Source organism: Botryllus schlosseri, chromosome 2 (genome assembly GCF_051294905.1).
Source record: "Botryllus schlosseri isolate E-star chromosome 2, Bs_hap1, whole genome shotgun sequence".
NCBI classification, from domain to species: Eukaryota; Metazoa; Chordata; class Ascidiacea; order Stolidobranchia; family Styelidae; genus Botryllus; species Botryllus schlosseri.
Window position 1 is genome coordinate 29,142,254 of NC_137237.1, and position 14,112 is coordinate 29,156,365.

The window sequence follows — 14,112 nt, forward strand, 5'->3', positions numbered from 1 at the left end:
AGTCGGAGTCGAAGTCAGGGTCATTTTCACGACTCCGACTCCAACTCCATCAACCGAAAATTAGCCAAACTCTCACTCCGACTCCACCGACTCCGACTCCGACTCCACAGCCCTGCTTGAAACGGTTGAAAGTAGGATAAATGCTTTCACCAGAGGCCGCTTATAGGACAAATTTGTTGAGAAGCCGTCGCGAGCCCAACAAATTGTCTCGCGAACTGCACTTTCAGCACATCTGCATTATTTTAAAAATAGGGGAATTTGTATGTAAAGGTGAGATTTCAAATAGCAGTTGAACATACTGCCAGCGAAAACAGCTAATAGGAACATACATTCGTAAACAACTAGTTGTCTACTTTACAGTTCGAAAAACAATAATTTGGCAGGTACCTTAAAAACGTAAAGCAAAATTCACCCCTGACAATTACATCATTTCCCAGAAGGGGGAAATTCCCCCTGGCTGGGAATCACTGGCCTAGTCAGTTTCAGATTGTTCAATGTCCCCAAAATTTAATTACTTCGTCAGGTCAGAATTGCATTATTACCACACACGTGCGACCCCATCGTCCGTTTACCATATGTTCCCCACGAACTATAGGAAAATCCATCGGTCCAGGGCAGTGATTCTCAAACTTTTTTGACACTCCCCCCTTTATGATACTGAAAAATTTCGCGCGCCCCTTTTCGTCATATTGAAAAATGCAAACAGAACGCTGGCAATTTTAACGAATAGTTCGATGGCATGGAAGATTATGAGTGTTGATGAGAGAATTACGAAATATAAAATTCGGACTGTACAGAGATCAATAATTATGAAATGGAGGCAAATCGCGTGGAGCGCCAAAAATATTTCTGGTTGACCGCATCTTCGCGCCCCCCCCCATTCATATGCTTTCACTAGCCCCAAGGAGGGGAGGTCACCCCAGTTTGAGAACCACTGGTCCAGAAGTTCTCAAAGCATTTCAGAGAGTGACCCATGTTCTGAGTTTTCATTAACAACTCGCGGTTCAAGCTTATCACTTCAAAATAACCGCGATTTTGTTGCTGATGATACAACATTTTATAAGCATTTGTGAGCTGGAGACGATGCAGACAACCGTTCGTTGTACGATAAGCGGGTATGCGAAACATGATTCATTTAAAATATTATTCAATTCAGTGAGGTTGACGTCACTGAATCTTTTATTGCGTAACTGTTTTGTATTTTGCGCTATGCGTTTGCGTACACCTAAACCACGTATTTCCTTAGCAGGAAACTCAAACTCACGGATCCTCGGATAGTTGAAATTGACAATTGATTTTTTTTAAAGCAAGCACATAACAGCGATCAAGCACTTAGCATGCATGCGAGATGTTGGAGGATATAGATCAGTGGTTCTCAACCTTTTTGTCTTCGCGGACCCCTTTCAGACCGTCACGGCCCCCGCGGACCCCAACGAAGTTTTAATTCAAATTTTCCTCAATTATCGTGCAATCACGTCATCTTTTACAAATGATAACTGTCGGCTTAGTGATATACGGCAACGAAATGACTTTTCTTGGAAATAAGATCATACTATTCATGTAGAAATTTGGTTGACTTCTATTATTTCAAATCGAATTCTGCAACTGCTTTTCCTGAAATACGTGGTAGTGTTTTGAAAATACCCAACGAAAGTGCCGAAAACCCATTTCCACAAATATAGGTGTCGACAAATGTAATGAGACCGCGTAACGCTTCAGACGGCACATTTGGGTATGATCGCAACAAATATGGCACCAAAATTGACAAGCAGGTATTTTTACTGAAAATAATTATGTCAAGCCTGGTCATTTCTATCTGACCATAAAGTAAAATCTTCCGCGTATTCGACGAAATCTGCGATATTGAAAAGTCAAAGTGCCGGATAATCGTTGATCTTGCCAAATGAGCCCAGCGGTATGCAGAGGCGAACCACAATTTTTGCAAGTAACATTATTGTTGACCGAATCCATTCATTAACATTGAAAATTTTTCGCGCTGTTCGTGTCTAGGTCATCGATGTACACTGAGTCATCATGCCAATTGTTATTGATTTTGATACATATTATTATACGTATCGTTTTCACCATTACCCAATCGGGTAAAGGTCATCAACATTCAAGTGGCCCACGAATAATGGTTCGTAAATCTCATAAAGCCCTTTAGCCGAAAAGTTTGTCCACCCCTGACTAGCAGTTTATCTTGAAGTTATTATGGAAGAATCGTTGCGTAGCCTTATATCACAGGAGAACATGGATTTTTGTTAACATTTCGAAGTCACCATGATTGACCATACTCGTCCAACTTTTTTCCCCACAATCCCCAACAAAACATCTCTAAACAGCAAAATGTTTGTATCAGTAGGCTATTGCCAGCAATTTAGCAATTAGTACGAATCTGCACAGTAGGATATTTCATCTCAGATGGCCATTCTGTTGATGTGAGCTCTGGAGTTTTACTAGTAATGAAGCGAAACTGCCTCGTGATTTTCCGAATTGAAAGAAATACGAATTAGGTTATCAACTATTTCGAGGCTTCGCGGACCCCCTGAAAATGCTTCGCGGACCCCCAGGGGTCCGTGGACCCCCGGTTGAGAACCGTTGATATAGATCATTGCTCTTCAACCTATTTTGTCGTGGTACACCATATTAACGTTTACTCAAAACTCAAAACGGCCGCAAAATTATGATTTTACGCCTACATGTGACCGTACGTCCGCAAGTTAACCACCCGTGGCTTAAAGGGGCCCTACGCTCTAAAAATGTCTCAAATTAAAGCACAAACCGAAAAAAAAATTGGAACTAGTGAAGTATATGCCCGCTTTACTCGTGTGTATGATTGACGTCATCCATCATGATTCCCCATGATCATTTAATTCAATTTCCTTATTCTATCATTTTAATCTCTTTTTTCTTCTCGTTCTCTCGTTTTTCTCGCACGAGTCAAAAAATGCTGACTCAGCATTTTTTCTAGTTACGAGGTTTCAGTCTTTCCGTTTGCTTCCATTATATGGATTTTTCCGCTTTTCCCTCATTATGTCACATATTTACACTCTGCCAAAAACAGCTCTAAATCTTTTGTATGACTGTGGGTGGTATAGGGCCTTCGCACAACACCACCTCTTGTACGTTTGATTGCAGCAGTACGAGTCCCTCATTCCTTAGATCTGCTGCTTTCATGCAAATTACCACATTTCGTTTTTTGCTTTTCTTCGTTATCGTTTTGCTCAAATGAATGAATCTTCTGTTCATTCGTTCAATGCCTGCGGACATTATCTGTCTTGCATTGTTTTCGGTCGTCATGTGGTACAACACCTCGTTACCTTCATATTTACAGTACGGAGGGGGCAACCCTTTTGTATGTCCATGGGCGGCCGCCAGACCATATTCCGAGGTTATTGCTCTGTCGCACCTTTGCATGACGCTCTGTATTTCGTCCATTTCCATTTGTTCCCCAGTTTTCTTTTGGAGGGCACCGTTAATATCTTCCCAGGGATGGAACCCGTCCACCGAGTTGTCACAAAGTTCATGTCGACAATGATACATCAGTGTCTGCTGTATTTTTTCCGGTCGGGGTCTTTCCTGTCGGTACGAAACGCTCTTTTTCTTGGGAATTGTCGCCCAAACATGTGGATCATCTTCTCCCGCAGCCATTTCCATCCAATAAGATCGAGACAATCCATCTGACGTAAATACCTGCATCGTACTTAAATGAATTACCTCTTTTATTTGGAATCCTGCGAGATGATTGAGCCACCTTTGAATTAGGGGTTTTGGGCTGGGATTTTTTGCTTTGTCCGTCATTCTTTTGAGTAGCCCAAATACCCCAGTATTATCAGTGATTATTGTAAAGGATAGGGCTCTCAACATTGACTGCCATTTTTCCACCGAATCCTTTAAGGCTTTCAATTCCTTTGTACATGGATCATAAGCTTTTGCCGTTGGAGTCGCCCATTTCTGACTGTAGTAAGCAATTGGGTAGACTTTTTCGAAAGGCGGCTTGCACCCCTTTTCCGTATAAAAAATGATTGATCCAAACCCAATATCTGAAGCGTCCGTTTCCACAAAAATGGGAAGATTTGGATCCAGATGGTACAGAACCTTAGCATCATCGAGGGCTGCTTGTGCCGTTTTGAAATCCTGCAGTAATTCGTTGGTCCATAGCACAGGCGTCACTCGTCCTTGTGTCGCAGGAACCTTACCTGTCAGCGCATCGAATTTGGCCAGCTTCAAACTTAACTCAGGAATATGTTCCGAGATATAGCGAAGGGCACCAATCCACCCCCGCAGCTCGTACACATTATGGGGTGGTGAGAGTTCTCGTAAAGCCCTTATTCTTTCGGGCTGAACCTCAATCTCTTTCCCCGTCAAGGTTGCCCCCAAAAGGTTCACCCTTCGTTTCCCAATGAAACACTTATTTATGCTAACCGTTAGCTTCATCTTGGCAAGTTGTTCAAATACCATACGTAGCAGTAGCAAATGGTCCTCTACCGTTTTTGTGCTGAGAAAAATGTCGTCTATGTACGCCTCCATAGGCGTCGCATTCTCCTCATCCGGCCGGCCATTTTGCTTCATGTATTTACGATAATTTTCCGTTATTGGTTTCACCACGCATTCCTGCATATTCGCGCTCCAAAGAGCCACAGCAGTTTTAAGCCCCATCGGCATTTCACGCCATCTTACATGCATCCCTTTGATGGCTATACCCACATATTGTTTAGATCTTTCCGTTACATCCATGTGGAAATAGGCCTTCTTCAAATCAAGGAGAGAAAGCACTTCTCTGCCTTGGGCGAGCTGCTTTACGTCTGGTACAAGAGGTGGAGGTACTTCTATTGATTTTATGGCCGCATTAAGGGGTTGGAGATTCTGTACTACTCTCCAGGCTTGCTTCCATCCGTCCTCCTGTTTTTGTCTCTCATTCATTTTCTGAGGGACCACAAAGATAGCCAACTTCCATTCAGCAAAACCTCGTTCAATGACGCCCAAGTCCAGGAAGTTATCTACCGCTTCTTTCAATGCCTTTGCCTGGCCCTCCCCCTTCAGATTATAAGGCCCAGACACAAATGGTTTCGTCGAGGGATCTTTAAGCTCGATGTCGCATTTGTATTTCATGGTTTGTAGAGCGCCAAGGTGGTCCCGTAGGTCCTCGAGTTCGGACGCGAACGGTGCGTAGATGGCTTTCCAGACATCATCAGCGATAATGGTATTTTCCGGAGTCGTCAGATCAGGAGGTTTGTATGGGAGTTTGGCCAGCGCTACCGATTGTGCACAGAGATTTTCGAGCTCCGTCTTGACACGTGGGTGAGTGTCTTTCTGTAAAACATACGTAGTGACTGGCCCAGTCATAGGCTGGTTTGAGATTCGTGATGACCGGGTTGTCGGTGTTGGTGGAGAGAGGGTGAGGTCCTTCGATGTAGGCCTCTGATCTCGGCGCGTGCCCGCACCTACCGCCACGCCGACGGACTCCTTTTCCGCCGGGGACCCTTTTTCTGGGGAGACGTGCATCCTAAAATCCCCAGACTCCTTGTCGGACATATCCGGACGTGTATCCGGCTGACCGGCAATTGCTGCTTCATTTGAACCTTTTGGGAAAGTACTCATTACTATGGTTGTCGTCATGCAACTATGGGCCGAATCATTAAGGTTATTCGGACAAGTGCATCCACGAAAGCATTTAGGACCAGTTTTCTCGTGCAGGTCTTTATTCTCGCCAGCGGACATTCCACTCTGGATATCAGCTGTAGTAGTCGCCATGCATCTATGGGCCGGATTTTTATCGTCATCCGGACAAGTGCATCCGCGAGAGTGTTCGGGACCAGTTTTCTCGTGCAGGTCCATCTTTACGCCAGCGGGGATTCCACGCTCGACGTCTTCATTAACGGTGTCAGCAGGCATTCCTGTCTCGACACCTATAGTTTCCCTTGGGTTATGTGTGACGTTAGTTGCTAATATCAACTCGTCGCTCGTACCAGTGGTTATTTCCATCTCGGTACTCGCGCCAGCGGCAATTTTCCGCTCCACAATACTTTGTTTTGCAGCATCCATCAACCCATCGTCGGTTACAGTGTAGCTAATACTGCTTCCGACTTTGGTTCCGTCCCTTTGATCACCCTGGTTTTCATCAAGTAGTGATACTAATGACAACTCCTCATTTGCGTTGGACGGGGTTTTGAATTCCGTAGTTATGCCTGGTAATTGTTGGACTTCCTCAATCCATTTCAGTCCTATGATATTAAGTGGGACTCCTGATCCGGTCACAAATGGAACGGACAGACCATCAATATTAATTTCCACGAAGGAGTCCACTTGGGACGAGCCCCCTATTCCAGTCAATTCCATGTCTATCGGTTGACGTTCTTCCCAGCTTTGTGGGTATTTAGTAATAACGACCTTTTTCATTATCAAATTGGGGATGCTCCCCGTGTCAGCTAGGAATTTCGTACCAGTTGCGGTATCAATCAAATACAACAATTGGCCACCAAACAATTCCGTAAAGTCGGGCTGTAGAGGGTCATCCGGCATATCAAGAAATGTAAATAAGGGTAAAGAAGAGTTATGTACAGTTTTTATATGTTGAATTATTAAATTGTCTGGGAGCTGATTCACCGGATCAATCAGCACCCCAAGACGTTTTTTGAAAGTCGTATTCCTTGATTTAGTTCCTCGTCCGTCCAATATGAAGCATCATATCGACGCGGGCGATCATGATATTGAGGTTTCGCCCAGTCCACTTGGGTATTTCCCCCAGATGGACGTGCAGGTGGTCCATGAGGACCCCATTGATCCCTATCATGCCAGTGGGTTCTATCTCGATTTTTTGGCCTGGTATCGTAATAAGCTTCGCACAGAGCGGTTCTTTGCACGAAAGAAGGAGAGCCATGTAAAGCAAGATACCGGTCCAAACCTTCAATTGTCTGAATCCCATTTCTCTCAAGAAAAGGTTTCCAATTACGTTCTGCCGATGCCTTTACATGAGGCGGTACTGGTCTTACTCGCCCCCGAATTATCCAACCTAATTCCTCATCTTTGGCAAGGACCTTATCGTTTAACCAAAGTATGAATTTAGCCACGCAATTACGGGATTGATGTCCCGGTGCCTTACAGTAATAACAGACGGACAGCGATTGTCCCTGAGTGGGATTTAGATATAAGCCTAGAGGAGCGAACATATTCGGATTTCCAAGAAAATTGTATCGCTCACCTTGGCTGTCAGCAATGTTGCGGGCTTCCTGGCTGCTAGACGGAGTAATCTGTGAGCTGTCAGCACCCATCCCAGAATCTTGTGTGTTCGCCATTCGCGGACTTCGGTTCGAGGTTCCTGGTCCTGGGCTAGCACGTGAAGATCTTGTTATTCTCGTTGGTTGTTCGTTAGGTCTCGTTGATGCCGTACGCCCATTCTGTTGTTGTACTGGCCTGGCCCTTGAGTATTGTCCTCGTCTACCAGGTCCATTACCGTTTATGATGTGAGTAGGGGGTCGATTTAGGCGAGCATTACGCTGAGGATTACGGCGTCGCATCGGAACCTGTCCTGTATTGTCAGGTTGGCGCGGTGGGGTCACTCTAGGTGGTCCAGGAGATGTTGACCCCCCAAAGTTATTCAATGGTTGCAGGGGCGAGGGTGGTTGTGCCACCGGCGGTGGTGGTGTTACACCAGGTGGAGAAGGGGTGTTGAGCTGTCTGTCCTCGCTTCCATGAGTGGGATAACTGTGAACTATTTGCCCCGCCGGTTGAACATTATAAATGTGTACCGGCGGCAAGGCCGGTTTTGTATCACGCACTTCCTTTGTTTCCTGATACCTGGGGCGCGTCTCTTGTTCGTCCAGAAACTCGGAGTTCCAAACAAGTTGTAGTTCCTCCGCAACATCCCGCCACCGTTTATCCTCTTCCCAACCTCGTAACATCAATCTCAGTGCTTCTGGTAGACGTTGTCGTAGATTTCGGAAAAGACGTAATCCGTCCGGATTTTTCTTAATTTTGCTATCCATGTCTATTTCCAGTTGCTTCAAGGCGCTATTCAGCAGGGGTAACGGCTCATCCTCCCAGCGATAATTTCTGCGGAAATCCCCAATGATCTTTTCATCATTCACCAAACCCTGGGGATTGGATAGGGAAAGAGATCTCATCACCGATTCCCATTCTGCTTCCCCCGAATTGGTGTTAAAAAAATTTCCCAGTTGGGTAGCCTGCTTGTGTCGACCAGCAGCCCTCAATTTCTTCTGCAAGGCATTTGCCAAAATAACATCCACATCCGTATTTCCGGTACCGTGGCGTATTCGTCGCATCGAATTCTCCATCCATTTTAGCAGTGGCATGTCTCCAGGGTCCATCATAAGCTGAAGCATTTCTTTTTCTGATTGGATTTTAGTAGACACATTGAGCAATGGGGCCGAAACACCAGGATATTGGTGCGGCTGTTGTTGCCCTGACTTTCTGTTACGATCGTTAGGAGTAGAGATAAAACGAGGCATCTTTGGATAAGTTGGGTTGTTAGATCGGCCCTCATCCGTATCTTCATCCGACGAGTCTTCGGAACTTCGGAGAGACTTCCCAACCTCCTTTATTTCTCGAGCCAATATTCGCATACGAATATCGTAATCGTCGTCTTCGGTGTCTTCCGTATCTTCTCTAATATCACCCTGTTCTTGGAAGGTCACCCGTCGGGATTCGCCATCCGCACTTCCCGCTCGTCTTCGAGAATCCTTCTCCTCATCACGACGTTCCTGCCATCCTCGATACCCCATATATTTATCTAAGGGATTCTTTTTTTGCTTTGACGCAACAGGGGGCTCGCTTCCCCCACGTCTAATGAAGCTTGGCATTTCTACGGGGTCTTGCTTCTTCTGTTTGGCGCGTACACCACTTCCCACGTGGAAGCATGGTGTCGTCCCCATGCGAGCGTCTGACGGCAAGGTCGCCTCAGAACCAGGTAACGTAGGATAGACGGCCGTAACAGTATGACAATCTAAGCCCTTGCGAACCGTCATCGTTGGCCCTTGTTTTACGTAACCCGACATCTGCTCCGCGAGGGGAACGTAAGCCGGAGGATCATATTCCGGTGCATTTGGAAGTACCGTCGAAACGGAAGATTGGATTCTATCTCGCGTAGCCTGTGCATGCGACTTTCCGAGCTCAAACTCTGACGTAAGAATGTCATTCAGCACGTCGGTGGAGACCTTCCCGCTAACTTTTGTTGTGGCATCACAAACAGCTTTGAGGTCCGCTTGAGCTTTTCGAACCTCTTTCTTTGCCTTCTCCAGACCCTTCATAGTTTCTGGTAAAGCTGTCTTCACCTCTTTTAATAGTTCCATTTGTTCAGCCACATCCTTAGCAAGTTGTCTCTCTTGTCGCCGTACATCTTCATGGCGTTTTTGTGTCGCTTTAAGCAAGGTAATACCTTGTTTGAGTTCATCCGTCGCTTCTGACGACTTTTTCCTTTTGAATGCTTTCAACATCCTTCGCATAGCCCTTATTAATGACCGGAGAAAGTACTGTTGACCGAAGGTAGTAGATCAGGTGAAGACTCGTTAAAATATGCTGTAGATCCTTGAGGCGTATTCGTGGGTTGGACGTAAGCAGTGGATTCGCTGCTATTAGATCCCAAAAATACGTTCAACAGATTAGAAAGCGCTCCAGGCGATACGTGCAGATAAATTGCTGCCAATATGATAAGGAGAGATACAGACGATGAAAGCAAGGATACAACAAGTACAAGTTTTACGATAGTCGTCTTAGAAAGCATCGATTGGTCAATATCTGTGCACCGGAAGTTTCCCCGTACTGGCCACCAATTTTGTTTTTATAGTGCAGCTCCACAACGATTGTTATGCGAGTAGTCCACACTTGTTCGGGATACTTCGTAGGACAAAGTTGACACTCTTTGCTCTCTTGTGTAGTACTGACGACGTTCGTAGATCTGTAGATGTTGATTTGAGATTTTTCACAGTCGTAAATGTTGATTGAAGTATTCCGTAGTTGTAATATTGTCTTGTTTCCAAACAGCCAATGACCATTAGGTCCAAAATTCTAATTTAACCTTATACGCAGGCCGTGTTATTTTTGGCATTTCAGGAGCCAGATGCCAAAACTGCCAAAAATAAAAATTTCAAAATGCCGAAAATAAGCAATTTTTGGCATATGCCAAAAATAAAACGGCCTGCCAAATAGTGTATTTTGTTCATGGTGTTGTGTTAACAGGACCGCGTTACAAGCCAGAAGAGCGTTTCTGAAAGGCAGGTTTCTCAATCTGGGTCCTGCCCACCCATTAGGGGTGAAAGCATGGTGTCCTAAATTGTGTGGGCACAGCGAGATTCAACGGCTGACTACATTTGGTTTCGTCATACTTTCCATTTGTCCAAAGGCAATTTTACGGCTAGTTTTGACCGGCTTGTCGAGCGCTAAATTTGATGAAACGGGTATCAATGAGAAGCTGCCGCAGTGCTAATTATTAAAATATAAATTATAGTCTGCTCATGGAACTGGAACCCCCAAAATCAACCACGATTTTTGCATTGTGATCGAGTTGAACATTGTGACCCAACAAACTGTCTGGCTATTTCTGAGCTGCATAGTCTCGTTTTGCCAGACAGTCTTGTTGCGTCAATGTTCTTAAACAAGCTAACCTTCCCAGGACTCTTCCATGCAAGTTGGTAATATTAAAACCACCTGAAGTGACAAAAGTCCTCCGAAAATATATCGGTAGACTGATGGAGAAATGATAGTCGGTCTACTAAATAGAATGTGTTGAGAGACAACACAGGAAACTCCTGGAAAAGGATCGGGAAGAAAATTCTTTCCGCGATGAGATCGATGGCACTGGCGAAGTGAACTCTTTTCATGATGCATGGAAGCCGGTTCGGCCCTCCAAAGATTTTGAAGCTCTGAAAACCTTTTGTGGGTGACTGGCATTATTCTTTCCCTCAACGGCTACTGTTGAAGCCGATATTTCCCAGATTCGCTGGGCGAGAAATGAATTTAGGAGAAACTTAGCTGACCTGAGTTTGGATGCACTGTTACAGTGCAAACGATTCAAGTCTATTCAACAGCTGTAACAATCAGCTGTTGAGCGTGTTCGTTAGGCTTTTCTTTCTTTTTTTTTGCTTATTGGCACCGATTCCGATGGATACTGCACATTTTGTGGTTTCGTTTGTTATTATTAACCTATGAAATCGTTAGGTTTTTTCTTCTTGTTATTGTTTTTTGGCACTGATTATACGTGGATGCTGCAAATTTTGTGGTGTCTTTTGACAAACTAGCCCAAATAAAGCGTTTTTGTGACTAATTCGAGGCTGAAACTATTTATTTAGAGGACGATGCCAAAACTGCCAAAAATAAAAATCCAAAAATGCCAAAAATAAGTTATTTTTGGCAGTTTTGGCATATGCCAAAAATAACACGGCCTGCTTATACGTGTACTCTAAAACCTTAATACAACCAAATACTCCAATCAGTTAATTGCGCAGACGGAAATGTGGTAACTCTATGCAACGCTTGGTTAAAAATTGGCATACACATCATTCATCAATTATAACACAAGGCATGGTTTAACCTATACATCATCATACACAATTAACAAACATTTTCAATACTCCAAGGTTTGTTTACGCATATAATTCATGCGACGGCCTGTCCTGCCGAAAAGCTTATCATTTCAAAAATATTTCATCACATAATACAAGAACACAATCAGCATTAAGGACGTCAAATCGTCAGTACAATTATCATTACCATAGGCCTATTAATCAGCCTGTTCTATACTACCCTTAACAAGGTGTTGCTTAGTTGAACACTGCTGATGAGTTCTCTAATATCATGCTTATCATAATTAATGTTACCTTTCGAATGGTATTAAGAGTTTTGTATTTTTATATTGTTTAGCATTATTTTTCTCAATAACGGTTCGCACCCGAAAATCTAGGATTTTATTTCCGTTAAACTAGGGGGTGATAATGTCCCTAGAGTCCTGCTTAAAGGTAAGGGCGTAGCAGTGTATAACGCCTTATATACATACTATATCACAATATCACAAAGCAGCAGTGACGAAATAAACATCAAATAAACCGTGAATCGTGAAACATTAGATTATATACCTTGTGCACACTGTACAACACAAGGAGTCCTGACCGTTGATACATAGCGTCGGTCAGTTATAACGCTTTATACACATGCAGTAGAAATACATGAAATCAATATTATTCATGAACTTAACCATATTCATAGGACTAGGACATTTACAGTATCCTCGGGGTAAAAGGGTTCCGTGGATTCGGCTTGTTCCTTCACCCATTCATCCTTGATCAAGTTTTCCATAGGATGCATTCGAGCCATATAGTGGAACCACAAAAGTTTAGCCTTTTCATAATCTCCAGAGGCCATGTTTTTTATCATCTTGTGGTTTTCTAGTATTCCTTGGTAGTCAATAACAAAGGGCTTTTCATCAGAAAGGGTATCATTAACTCGTTTGCAAAAGCATTTCAATCCAAGTTTGATATATTCGGGTGGGGTTCTTGACCATTCAAACCATCTATGAGAGGGGGGTATTCTCGTTTCATATCGTTCTTTGAATAACCAAAAATAAAAGATCAAATCTTGTTCCGCCACATTAGATCCAACTAGTTTGGTGACATCCACATCACCACATGAGGTAACTCAATGTAAAACTCAATTAAGTTGGCATACACGTCATACATGATTAATAGACACTTAACCTAGCAAAAAATACAATATACAATCCATGCATTCATTGTTCATAATTATCACAGCCATTACATTTCATTTTATGTATAAGTATAGCAGCTCTCACATCAGAGGGAAAAGTATCATTAAAGAGTTTATCCGTGGTGTAAATACGAAATCCAGTTCTATCCGAACTAGGCATTCTTTCTAGTACCCATCCTTCAGGTATAACATCCGAAGCAGGATGTAATCCCACACAGAAGACAAACCAACAAAACTTTGCATGTTCGTAATTTTCAAACAGTATCATACGGGAAATGGCTAGATGCTTTTTGTAAAGCGCATCAAACAGTTTATCAGATATTCTCAGGTTGCAAATCCTCAAGTAAGGTGTCATAAATGTCTCCAGTTCATCCCGTGTTGTTGCAGCCCATCTGCTGAAATCTCTGTGTTCATATTTCTTTTCAAAGGAATCGAAGAAAACGTCAAGTTCATGTTTTACTCTAACAATTTTATCCCCCATATTTTCTCAATATAGAGAATTTTACATTGATTATTGGACCGGAAACTTTCCTTACTAACATTTTTAACACATATAAGTATATCCACACTTTCAGAATATTCATTAATTGTGATAAACATACCAGATACCTAGTAAATTACTTGGCATACATATCAGTCCAGTTTCGTGCCGTTCTTTGATAACAATCATAGTCATCTTGATACAGTCTGGCGCTTTCAACATCCATGGGATCTTCTGGGTTCGGGGAAGCCAATAATGATGAAATTGAAACCAATACTTTCCCCAACGTTAAAGCAGGCGACCATTCCTCTGCAAGAATGTCAATGCATATGGTACCCTTACGGCTTATATTTGGATGAAAAATCCTGGTCTCGAATTTAATCTTCGGAGGCTTGAATGGATATTCCGTTGGAAATTCAACTTTCAGAAGGAATGTTCCTTTTTCATATGGTGTTTTTGATGGTCCGCGCAAAAGTGCTTGCCAAACATAGATATCCGATTCGTCCAATGGCCCCGCTTGTAAAATTAAAGGGTTCGTTTGAATTTCTTGAGCAATTTTTCGCCTTTCAAAATGTAATCTATGCTTTGCCATTCGGTGTAGATTTTATACTATTTGATAAGACTTGACACACATAAGAAGAAAAGGAAACATTACCAATTTAGTCGTTTATCCATAGCATACATATTTCGTGAAAATCCGGCAATAGTTCTGCTAGTAATGTTCCAATCTTCGTCAACATTAGCTATAGCCAAAACATATCGTAGAAATACATACAAATAGTATGCAGGACTTTCTCCAAAGTTTTCTTCCACAATGCGCTCCAGTACCTTTCTGGCGCATTCCAATTGTTCCACCACCTCATAGTCCCGGTATAACCAAACAAGAAAATCCTTCAATACGTATTCCATGTCATTGG

General features: G+C 43.2%; 2 protein-coding genes and 1 long non-coding RNA gene across 4 annotated transcripts in view; 1 reads left to right on the forward strand and 2 right to left on the reverse strand.

The window, feature by feature from the left end:
- LOC145457518 (chromosome-associated kinesin KIF4A-like) overlaps window positions 1-12,032 on the reverse strand; it is a 252,540-nt gene extending 240,508 nt beyond the window's left edge. Inside the window, exon 1 of one of the 2 annotated variants that reach the window (XM_080335750.1) lies at window positions 11,421-12,032. The gene's annotated coding sequence lies outside the window, so the exon portion shown is untranslated. The remainder of the gene's footprint in view (window positions 1-11,420) is intronic. The other variant, XM_080335742.1, reaches the window with a different exon arrangement.
- Window positions 1-14,112, forward strand: part of LOC145457805 (uncharacterized) — a 569,341-nt gene that overhangs the window by 86,492 nt on the left and 468,737 nt on the right. The window lies entirely within an intron of this gene.
- LOC145457667 (C-type mannose receptor 2-like) overlaps window positions 1-14,112 on the reverse strand; it is a 312,234-nt gene that overhangs the window by 73,067 nt on the left and 225,055 nt on the right. The gene's annotated exons all lie outside the window — the stretch shown is intronic.